The following is a 13,002-nucleotide window of genomic DNA, read 5'->3' as shown; positions in this document are numbered from 1 at the left end:
GTTCAAAATACAGGCTTACTTAAAAAATCCCAAGTATGTATCTGACTAAAACGTATCTGACTAAAACCAGGGTTTTGGTTGTTACCTGATTTTCTTCTTCACAATTTTAAGACACGTAAGATGTCTCACACACATGTACAGATTCAAATTCTTCAAAGAGCTTGGCTTATAATATGCAAGATGTCAACTGCTAAAATATTGGAAAGAAAATGTGACAACACTTGTGCTTTTTTTTGCAGATATTTCATTGGTGTCATTGACCAAAAAAAAAAAAGTGAGTTTTTTTAATTAGGACATCAGTGCAAGGTCTTTCTGAAACTTCTTAAGCAATTATGGCAGGCCTACACAGCCACTTCTAAACTTTCTTCAGCTTGTATCTTACAGAACAATAATTTTCTGCAACCCCTAATGCTGGACCCAGTAGTGGCATAATCAGTACAGAGCAGCCCTGTACATAAGCATTAATGTTAGCAAACAAATAGAATTTCTGTTGGATACATAAGCCCACAAACAGCTACATTTGAGGGTACAACTCCTGATTTAGGATAATAATATATATATTGTTTAAGCTGTCAGATACAGGTGAACACAGTTTAAACCCTTCTTCTCTTCTCTTCTTCTCTTCTCTTCTCTTCTCTTCTCTTCTCTTCTCTTCTCTTCTCTTCTCTTCTCTTCTCTTCTCTTCTCTTCTCTTCTCTTCTCTTCTCTTCTCTTCTCTTCTCTTCTCTTCTCTTCTCTTCTCTTCTCTTCTCTTCTCTTCTCTTCTCTTCTCTTCTCTTCTCTTCTCTTCTCTTCTCTTCTCCTCTCCTCTCCTCTCCTCTCCTCTCCTCTCCTCTCCTCTCCTCTCCTCTCCTCTCCTCTCCTCTCCTCTCCTCTCCTCTCCTCTCCTCTCCTCTCCTCTCCTCTCCATCTCTTATAGAATGTTTGCTTTACAGCTCTTCAAAGCAGACCTCTTTCATGCTGCATACAAAGAAGTCAGAGATACTAGATTAAATGGGGTTTTTTTGGTGTCCTTTCCATCTTTGATATTTTCTCTTCTGTACCCTGGAAGAATCCCATTCTCATCTCACAGACAGATGACTCCTTGTCATCTCCAGGTAGAAGACTCAGTATAAGTCCTGCACAAAGTCACTCTGATAGCATATATATGTTACAGAGTGACAGGGTGATTGATACCTTACCAGCCAAGATTGCCCTCCCCTTTCTAAGCAATTGAATTGAAAAGGTTAGCAGGTAATGCCAGAAGCCCTAACTTTGACACCTGAGGCTCCACCTCCTTCTCATCTAAGTACAAATACATATTTTCCAGGCAGATGACTTCCCTTTTTCTCCAGACCCAAGAAAAGTGACAATACAGTAGTTTGCAAATCATTGCAAGATAATACTTCCCTAAAGGTATAAAATATTCTCACAGTTCAGCAAAGACCTTGAAACAGCTACGTTCTCCACTCTGAAGCAAAGGACCATTATCAATAACTGCTCATCGCTTCCTGGTGCCCTTGCCATGAGACCAAGACCATCTCAGTTCCCTGTTTCACTCCACTCAACAGTTATGCAGAAATTTGAAGAGAGGTGATGAAACAACATGCATCTTGGAAAAAAGGCACTGACTCTATTTTGGTTGAGTTCCATGGAAATTTAGCAGTTTTGTGAGTAGAACAACTCATTTAAAAAGACTGAAATGCTACAATTTTGGATTTTCTTTGTGCCTAGAGGTCTCTAAACTGGCAGACCTACCTTAAAAGAAGCTGGCAAAGCTAAAGTGAGGTAAGACAGAGGTGATTCTTGCTGGGAGAAAGACAGGCATCATAGAAGTTGCTGTTTCCTCTACTATACCACACATCCTCAAGGGCATCTGTTTCTAGATTATTAAATTAATCTTTAGCCTGTGAGTCATTTTTGTTTCTTCACAAACATAAACTCCCTTGACAGCTGTTCCGCTCAACTGAGGAAAGCATCAGGCCCCAAAGGAAGGTTTTTGCATGTGGGGGAGAAATGGAAATGGAGACTGTGGGAGCTGCAGGGGCAGATGCAGCCCTGTCATAAATATGACTTATAGCCATGATTTAGTGATATGGCCCGCGAGTGCATGGGGGTCTCGCAGACCATGCTAATTGGGGAAGTACAAGGAGGAGGAAGGAAACCCTTTCAGCATCATGGTAAATGCCCAACTCGGTTACCTCCCACAGAAGGCGCTAGTCATGATTCTGGCATCACTGTTTGCAGAATTATACAGATCATTCATCTTTTTGATGTGTCTTTACCTCAATAAAATCCTCACAGAAGCACACACAGCTTTTTAAAAAATGTAATCAAATTATGAAAAAGTTTTTTCTGGGGTGAATAAATAATTGTTTGGAGCTGCTTGTAATGAGATTTAAAAAACCAAACCAACCTGAAAATGCAGGTTCTGAAATAGCTGCTAAACTTTCAAGAGACTGGTCTTTACTTTGAGTGAAAAGTCTTTCACTAGAGCATCCCCTGTCCACTTCCACAGAGTCCAGGTGTCCCTTGTAACACCACCAAGCAATAGCTTAGTGATAAAAATGTGCTATAAGAAGAATCACATGAAACCACCCACCCCTGTGTCTCATAACTCCACTTTTGCTATTATAACACTGGTTTGGGTACATAAAGGTTTCCACTTATCCTAGAGGAAGCAATGAGTTTACAGCCTTATGTGTACAGATAACTGGGGAAACTGGTTCAGAAAGCCACTGCTTCAAAACTGTCTGTCTGTGCCACAAGAGAACCCCCTAGAGACTGAAGCAAGCTATTCACCAAGCTACCTGTTTACATTTTTTTTCCTCTATAAAACTCAGTTGAGACTGTCTTATCTAATATAGTTGATCAGAAGTGTAACTGATTAGGGTAAAATAACGTTTCTTTTATTCTCATTGAGTTTTCACCTTGTTTTTAATAACTGTTGTTCTTGTTAAGATCACTAGCACATGTGGAATTTTACACTGATGCCCCCAAGGAAAGAAGATTCTTGCAGCCCCTGGGGGGAAGGTATTGAACAGTTTGCACTGCTTTTGAGGTTAATCCAGAGAGCAGATCAGAGTTATCTATACCTTCTGGTTTCATGATTCCTCAGCCCCATTTACCATTTGCAATGTCTTACTGTGATGAGGCTCTGACAGGTAAACCAAGATATCTAGAGAACCGGAAAGACTACAGAAGACGTAAAGAAGGAGGAGAAGGTCAAAGCCTGTTAAGTAATCTGTGTTTAACTGGCACAACCCTGCACCCCAGGACAGCCCCATCTTTCCTAGTAGCCTCTTGCAAGTGTTGGACAAGAAGAGAAGCATTTACATCTCCATGGAGCTGTGCAAAAAACCCCAGTTGTTACAGGAAGGAAGAGCTAATGAAATCTGGCTTCATATGGATTTACAGATTTTGACCGGGTTTTTTGGCACCTAGTAAGTGCAAACTCCAATTGACTCTAATGACATGATTAAGGTATTTGTAGCATAAATCATGTGGACTCACTGGTGTCCATGACTTGTTGGGTTCAGTTGTACTTCCTCCTGATGTAGCATTAACAGGATCTTCTTTCCAAGAGTTATTTTGCACAGATTTTTTATGGAACTTAATGTCGGTTGGACTTTTGAGACCAATTGTGCCAATTTGGCTGAAATGGGAAAGCTTGGTTACCTGTTATGAGGGAGAACAGGCAGATGCCGTGTAAACACATCAAAGTGGGATAATCTACAGCGGCACAGACACAGGTTCTCTCACCTGCATTCACACCATGTGTGATCACAAAAAATAATTTCTTATTAAAAAAAAAAAGGCTAAAGTTATTTCTGCCTCTTCAGACCATGAAGCCAATGTTTATTTCTGAAATACCAATATGGGTCTGAAATTGTTCATAATTAGCCCAACGAAAATTCAGAGTAACACCAACGATTTCAGTACAGTTCTGTTAATTTAGACATGAGGGAGCCTGAGCCGAACAGGAATTGGAGTCAAATCTATTAACCACAAAAGCCGAATGCTCTAATACAATCATAAATGTTTGCCACATGCAAAAGTGTAGCTCCCGCTGCTAACTGCAATTTTGTGATTTGCTTAGAAAAACTCTCATCAATTTACAGTGTCATTGTATCAGTTTTAAACACAGGGTTGGTTGGTTGGTTGGTTGGTTGGTTGGTTGGTTGGTTGGTTGGTTGGTTTGATTGTTTTTAGGGACCACTCCTTGGCACATCTTAGCCTTGTGCTTAATTACTTATTATGAAAGAAATTATTTTTATAGAAATTAAGTTAAGGCAAGAACATTATAAAATAAATAGGTAGGATAAATAAAATATAAATAAAACTAAGGTTAAATTGATATATACTTTTAGATCAGCTTGGTAATCAGCAAAGGCACAAATTTTAAGTAATTTTGTTAGTTACATCCTTATTTTGTTCTTCATAATAATTTCCTACAAGTCAAAACATTTTCCTTTATTCTGTTTGCCTGTTCTATTTAGCACAATAGGGAAGATAAACAAGCCAATAAAATATATACATTATCAGAAAAGGTGGAGAAGAAAAGACTGACAACTATAAGAAACTTTTATCTCAACAGATCTCATCCAGGTAGAGGGAGGAGTTTTGTTCTCTATTATTTTAAAGGTAAATTTTAAATAATCTACTCCCTATTTCTGATGTATTCCAAAAAATTGTCTGAAACCTCTGCATACTTTTAGAAGTCTCTGCCTTTTGACATTGTTTTAACTTGGCAGTCCTGTGGATCATTTATTATTTTACATACATTAACCTCAGTTGAAATGAATAATCAGTTTGTTTTCTGTTCTTCCCTGTCTACCCGACTACAGAATAATTATTTTCTGCCTTGGCCACCATCATGCCTTATTTCTATTTCTACAGAAGAATGGCTACATGATCTAAATGAGAAACATACATGTAGACATCTGCATTTATATGTGTGTAGGGTTATAAAACAGGCTTCCAACATCCAGAGGAATGGTACAACGGTAAAAGCCTACGCTGACTGATCAGGAGCATGGTCCATTAACATTAACTAAGCTTTTAAAGTCCCGGTCCTTTATTTTATTGTCAGTATTGACTTTTAGAATGAATTAAGTCTGGAACTCAGATCAAAGGCCCTTACTAATTTCCTTATTTATTACTGGGAGTTAAGAAATTCCCGTACAATTCCCACAAGGATGCAGACAGAGTCTGGACAGACAGACAAGTGAAAAGTGGGAGCTAATGAATATTGCTCTGGTGTCAGACAGGTAAAGCACTCCCCCTTTCCTGTTAATTGAGTTGAAACAATGAAGAGAAAAACCCAACCCACCCTTGTCTTGTTTGGCTTAGACATGAACCCTTGATAAGACTCTGGAAAACAAGAAACTTTGTAATAGATTTTAGCTACCTTTGGCTGAGAAACTCATGGGTCATAAAAATGTAAAAATAGTGGTGTACTTCTGCAACCAATGTACACTCAGCTTGATATGTTGTAGATAACAGAAAATTACTGAGATAAAGAATAATATAACATTTCTACTTGAATATTACATACTTTACATTTCGCTACAGAAAGGATATCCCAGCAGGAAGGAGAAAGGTGGAGCACAATCCCCATAGCATTTCTTGTTCTGTATTGTACAAAACTTTGTAGGGACAAAGGAAGAGGATACGGAAGTTTCTACAGGAAAACGGAGAAAAGTTAAAACATAAACAGCATCCAAAAAATTTACCAACAGTTTCTAACATTTCCTTTTTCTCTTTAAATGTTTAAAGACATATTACAGCATAGTTTACTATACATTTTTATAGGTATACGTTTTAGCAATTTCTCTCGCAATAATATCTCAAAGCAATTTTTAACATGAATGAGGCCAGCTATACCACATGGAGTAATGTAAGCAATAATGCATTTGATACAGCATCCTTCTTTTAGCAGAATGAGCAAGTGTCAGACTAACCAGTTTATACTACAATCTGGGTAGGATTTTGAAAAAACTTGGTATTTAACCAAAATCTCCCTGAAAACCACTTCCACAATAAAACCCTGACTAAAAAATCACTGAAGTCAAAAGAAACTTGTCACTACCTCAACACCTTTTACATAAGGATGTAAGACCTTGTCTCAGCAAAGCTTAAGAGGGGATGAGAGGGTTATAGCTGAAGACCTGTCCTCTCGCCTGGAGCAGCCAGGCTTCCCTGGATGGTGCCAATGGTGGGACACAGCCATGCCAGCTGTTCCCACAGGTTTGTGGCTGTTTGAATTTATTTTTTGTTAAGCACAACAGAAGAGTGCATGGTTAACTCTTAAGAATTAGTTTACTGTGTAGGGACTTAGGCTTGTGTTTATGGTCTTTTGCCAAGTCTGGTTAGGAAGGAGCCTACAAAAAAAGCTTTCTATGTAGATGTGATACAGAACCACAGAATCACAGAATGTTAGGGTTTGGAAGGGGTGTCAAAAGATCACCTAGTCCAATCCCCCTGCTGGAGCAGGAACACCTAGATGAGGTTACACAGGAAGGTGTCCAGGCAGGTTTTGAATGTCTGCAGAGTAGGAGACTCCACAACCCCTCTGAGCAGCCTGTTCCAGTGCTCTGTCACCCTCACTATGAAGAAGTTTCTTCTCAAATTTAAGTGGAACCTCTTGTGTTCCAGTTTGTACCCATTGCCCCTTGTCGTACCATTGGTTGTCATCGAGAAGAGCCTGGCTCCATCCTCATGACACTCACCCTTTACATATTTATAAACATTAATGAGGTCACCCCTCACTGTTCTCTTCTCCAAGCTAAAGAGCCCCAGCTCCCTCAGCCTTTCTTGATAAGGGAGATGCTCCACTCCCTTAATCATCTTTGTTGCCCTGCTCTGGACTCTTGATAACACCCAGTCAAGAGCACACAACAACAGCCAAGGCAATATTCATATAGCTGTGCTTTTGACTGCATATCAACAATCTTCTTAGAACTGTAACTGTCACTAGGATGTGATAAAAGGGTATCGGGTGGGCAAACGTGTATCATCTTTTCCACCTGTATATTTAAAATACAGGTAGGACAGCAGTCCTGATCTAATCAGAGCAAGCCAGTATATGAAAGATGTATAAACTGGGTATTTTTGGAGGAACAAGATGAAGTTTGCATTGCAAGCCTGCATTACTTGGGTTTTTAGAAGGATCAAAATGCTATCACTTCTAAATTACTTAGATGTATTTCTACCCTGAAAGCTTTCCATACTTCAAATGTATAGTTAAAAAACTCTGAAAAATCCCCCCATAGACAGCTGAAAAGTGACTCCACGCTTTAGCTGTACTGAAAACAGAATGTGAATCTAAGGGACACCTATGTCTTCTAACTCTAAGCACTGAATTTGGGCAGCTGAATTAGCTGAGGGGGCTTCCCTGAACAGTCAGCAGAGCGAAGGAGGCACCTCCAGATCATTCATGGCAGGCTCCTGACTTACACGCTTTGAATTTTGTTTTCTGAAGTCTCTCTCTCTGTTACCATTCATCAAGAAAAATGAACACACATGCACATGTAAGGAAAAGGTATTGAAACAAATTCATTTTTTTTTTTACTTTTTTGTGTAATGTGGCCCAGAAAAAGGATTTTCTAGCAAGCAAAAGGCAATGACAATTATGCTATGACCTGCAACAATGACTGGTTAAGGGATTAATTTTGACTTTAGAAAAAAAAAAAAAAATTGAAGATTTATTTGTTTTTCCAAAGCGTCTTTTATATGAAGTTTATAATTACAGCTATGGAGTATGAGAACAGAGAGGGCTTTATGAAAATATTGATTATTTTATTAGAAAAGAACACCAAGAACACCAAGAACATGCATAATTAACTTTGTAACTAAAACCATGATAATACGATCATTGGAACATCATAAACAAATACACAATAATAAGAAGAGAAAAAAAAAAAGTCATTTGCACCTAACGGAAAATTAATAAGTAGAAATGTCTCCCAAAGTGTGTGTGACATTGTGAAACATAAAAGCTACAAAGTCTCATGTTGAAGATAAAATCTGCACAATTTCATTCAGAAACTGAAAAACTTAGAATTAGTGTGGGCTGAACACAAGTGGCGGTGAGATGTGCTCCATTTTGTCCAAAAGAATCTGCAAAGAGGAGTTCAATTATATTCAGATGCTATGGTGTTACTTGGTTAAGTTATATTTAGAGATTAGGTTAGAATAAAATAGACAGATGGGAGACAGAAGGAAAAAAAATAAAGAGACTGATAAAATGCAAGTAAAGTTCTAGTTCAAACCTGGAAAAGAAATTGCAGTAGAACAGATTGAAAGATTTAAGAGAAGCACAGTGACCTCTGGAAGGGTTAATCTTTGTGGTTAAGATTAGACTTTGTTATTCAAGGATTCTTGGAATCCTCTTTCCCGGTTTTTAGGGACTGCTCACTTAGGTGCTATAGGCTCCTTCAACACACAGCAACACGATATTCCTGCAATGACAAAGAAATCATAGGCAATTACAGTGCACACTGGTGGAAATCCCTTATAGACCTTTCACTAAGAAGGCAAACCTAACAAAATCCTACATGCAAGAGATGCTTTTAATTGAAACTTACTGGGTCATGTGCTTTGTTCCACAACAACATCCAGGGAAAACAAAACATTCAGGAAAGCAAAAATGTGCCAGAGGAAGAGGAATGTAAAAGCAGTCATTTCCCCCAAACCCTCCTTCCTGATCAAGCACCAGAATCTTCCGGGGGTGGGGAGGGGAGAAGAGGAAAACCCTGGGGTCTCCAAAACATTATTCCCTTCAGACTGAAGGCAGATTTCTAATTGCAATCCAGCAGTAATTCTCCTTCACAGCCTCTGTCACGAGGGACTGAAACATGCTCCCCGAGGGAAAAAGAAGTTCCTGGGAGGACGGAAGGGGCTCCTGCTTCCTTGCTGAGGTCCTACCATCTGCACAATATACTTGTTTCATGGTGTGAAGAAGCAGCTGCACTTATCCCTTCTCCTGCCTCTGACGGGAAACATTTTAGGTTAAAACTTGCAGAGTTCCAGAAGCATGAAGTTCTGAACCTTTTGATGACGCCATGCAATTGTTTTTCCCTCTAATCCGATCCAGCTTCAAGCAAGAGGTTTCTCAGCAGCACACACAGTTCTGTCCATGTCTGCCACCTAAAAACTTTTCTAAAGATCACAGTTTTACTCTAGATAGCTCAGCAAAAAGACCAGGAAGAACGCTTGCCAGGGAACAACGTGCTGTCCAGTCTCTCAAGTTTCCATGGGTTTAGAGTCAGTGTGACACCCCGGAGACAGCACCACGCGCTATTGCAGACAACGCTTTTCTTGCCAGCGAAGCTCCCTGTGAGATGAGGTGATGAGATAAAACTGAGGACCTGACCGCTTTGTGAGCGGTATGGATACCCCAGGACTTTTTGGCAGTAATGAAGTTGTTGGCTCTGAAGTCCGTGTTTGTCCAGCTACAGGAAAGTGTGAAAGATAAAAGCCAAACCTGCTAGAGGAACATTCATCAATATTGGTGCAACATTTGTAAGGCATTTAAATAGCATGTTGCGAAGGGCAACCAAGAATCTTACATTAATTAGGCTGTCATTACAACTGAGGTAATTAGTTTCTATATACCCACTTCCCAAAAATCCCCTGGAAACCCCCTGTAACCTGGCAGGTGGTTATTCAAGCTAGAATTACCAGAAACTATGAGAGAAGAACAGTTACGAGTGATTCTCCCACAGAACCTATTGTGTTAATTGTCACAAAAGCAGACACAAATTTGAAGCCTCTTCACTACAGAGCCTGTAATCCAGAAAGAAATGCAAAATGTTTACAGAGGGTGAAACAATGTATACATTCATTAAATAGATTCGCAATTAAAATATTAAATGAAACTACAATTCACAACCGCTTTCAACTTTGTTCTTGATAATTACACATGATTATAAGCATCTATGTACATTTAAGGAAAATCATGTACCACAAAGTGACATTACAATTATTTAATTTAATTTAATAATTTAATTACAGTGGGACTCAAGGCTCAGAGTGAAATTACACTAAAACCTAGACCAACACAGACATGAGCCTCAGCCTGAAGAGCTTAAACAGAGATCTGGAGCACAGCAAATTTACTTTTATTTTTTTTGTTTCCTTCTTTTAGATTGGTTAATTACAGCAGCACATGAGATTTATGAACAGTTTAAAAATACGGTAGAAACAATCTGAAAGGACAGACAAAGCCTGGTTTCTTAATTGATGTAATCTAATAAAAATGAGGCAGAATTATAGTCACTATACTTAGGAACGCTTTGGGGCAATTTTTTCAACGGAAGGACAGGTTTATAAATACGGGCTCTTTTACAAACTGCACTATCCCTAGATAAACAGGACACAGGGACATCCTGGGTGCATATGTTTGTTCGGGGATCATCTGAATTCATCAGATCAGGACTTTTAGCAGGGGTAACCAGCTTTACTAGTTGAAGAGGAGCTGTCTCTAGTTACTCTTAGTCCTTTACAAATGCGACAGCTGTTGTCTGAACCAACTCTGAGCAAGGAACAACGACTTCTAGAGCTAAAATCCCGAATCTTCACAGCTTGGGGACAGGATTCCAGCTTTATAATTAACAGTTGTAATGATAATATGTGCTGATGAATGGATGTGAATCAAGACACAGAAGTTCTCTAGTGACTCTACTAAAAGCATAACTAGCATTTTTATGACTACATTAACCAACAGGTTTTCTGAGTGAAATTGTTTTTTGCAGAAGAAAAAGGCTCCTACACAGCACAAACCTGCAATTTTCCTCATTCATCGTCTTTTTTTTTCATTCATCATCTATTTTTGCATCAGATAATCCTTGAGGGTAACTCTAAGTCTAGATTAATTTAGCCAGGCAGATTTCACAGATGAGAGAGTTTTGGCAACCATTCTGTAAAGAACAATGTTTGTATCAGGCACATAGATGTAGTTTCAAAAAATATTTTCCAGATGACATCCATAGTGCTAGAATCAGTAGCCATGGCCAGAAGCTCTTACTTTCTGCCCCTTCCAGCAGAACTTTATGAATTTCTCATGTTTCCAACATATCCTGGTGGCTTTATTCCATTAAGCAAGTTACGCACTTTCTTTTCCAGCATCTGTAGGGTAATATGTGGGGTAATATGTATGGTAATATGAAGAGCCCTTATCCGGTGGCCAACCAACCTTGAACATGGCAGCTTTATTTAAATTTTGACTTCACTATCTAGAAAAAAAAAAGGAGTGGTCCTGTAAAAGGTAAAAGAAAATAAATTGTACTGGTTTTGAGAGTTTGTTCTCTCAGATCTCCACACAAATAACTGGTTAAGGCAACTCTGGAATATCTCTGCTTCATCTCTTCTTCACAAAATCAACAAAAGATAAATGCAGGAGGTGGATTCTAGTACCCTCAACTGTCACTCCAACACTGTGTATTGGTACTGGAAGGCAGGAGGGCTCTGCAGAGGGATCTGGATAGACTGGAAAAATGGGCTAATTCCAATGGGATGAAGTTCAACAAAGCCAAGTGCCTGTTCCTGCACTTTGGCCACAACAACCCCCTGCAGCGCTACAGGCTGGGCGCAGAGTGGCTGGAGAGCAGTCAGGCAGAAAGGGACCTGGGGGTACTAATTGACAGGAAGCTCAACATGAGCCAACAGTGTGCCCAGGTGGCCAAGAAGGCCAATGGTATCCTGTCTTGTATCAAAAATAGCGTGGTCAGCAGGAAAAGTGAAGTGATCCTTCCCCTGTGCTCTGCATTGGTGAGGCCACACCTGCAGTATTGTGTTCAGTTCTGGGCCCCTCAGTTCAGGAAAGATATTGAAGTACTGGAGTGGGTCCAGAGAAGAGCAACACGACTGGTGAAGGGACTTGAACACAAGACCTATGGGGAGAGGCTGAGGGAGCTGGGGTTGTTTAGTCTAGAGAAGAGGAGGCTTAGAGGTGACCTCATCACTCTCTATAACTACCTGAAGGGAAGTTATAGCCAGGTGGGGATTGGTCTCTTCTCCCGGGCAGTTAGCAATAGGACAAGGGGGCATAGGCTTAAACTCTGCCAGGGGAAATTTAGGCTGGATATTAGAAAGAAATTCTTTACAGAGAGTGGTCAGGCATTGGAATGGCTGCCCAGGGAGGTGGTGGACTCACTGTCCCTGGAGGTTTTTAAACTGAGATTGGACATGGTACTTAGTGTCATGATCTAGTAATTGGACTGGAGTTGGACCAAGGGTTGGACTTGATGATCTCTGAGGTCTTTTCCAACCCAGTTGATTCTGTGATTCTGTGGTACCAGAAAAACTTCTCTGGCTGCCCTGGTTTTGCAAAACCAGATCTTCAGTTGTAGTTCCCAAACAAAGACTGATTCCCGCATCCTAAGACTTAAACTAATGCTTACAGCAAGGGCTTCATGCACCACACATTTTAGTCGAGGAAATATGCTATCTAAAGTTAAACATTTTAATGCTTCTTTATTTGGGAAAAACAAAATGAGGATTTACCAGACCTCACACCTGTATTCTAAAATCCAGAATGACTTCTAAGAGAGTATTATTTAAGGAAAATAACAAAGTTACATAATTTGGTGTGCCAGTACCATATTATTTGTGCTCCCCCATGGCATGTTAGAAGATGAGAAGCAAGAAACCTGATGGACTTCCACAAGAGACTCGCAATTTGCTCACTGCCAGCTGTTCAGACGCTATTGACTAATGCTTAGTGGCCGACTATGACAAACTCTTTAATTCCATCAAAGCATACTTTAGTTCCCAATGACATTGTAAGCAACAATCCAATAGTGATAAAAAATAATCAGAGCTTCTGTGTGACTGCATGTCAAGAACATCCTGAACTGCATTTATTGTGCTGGAATGATAAGTCTTGACTGTTAAAAGAAATAGCAGTGCAGTATTGATTTTGAAGTATTATGCATTGAACACCACTGATGCACCGGGTAGACAGAAGATAATGTTGCTCAGCCTGAGAATTTACAAATAAAGTTAGAAATCAACAGTACA

Source organism: Streptopelia decaocto, assembly GCF_964273445.1.
Source record: "Streptopelia decaocto genome assembly, chromosome: 1".
In the NCBI taxonomy this organism is placed as follows: domain Eukaryota; kingdom Metazoa; phylum Chordata; class Aves; order Columbiformes; family Columbidae; genus Streptopelia; species Streptopelia decaocto.
The sequence above is the reverse complement of the archived record's forward strand: the minus strand, read 5'-3'. Positions refer to the sequence as shown.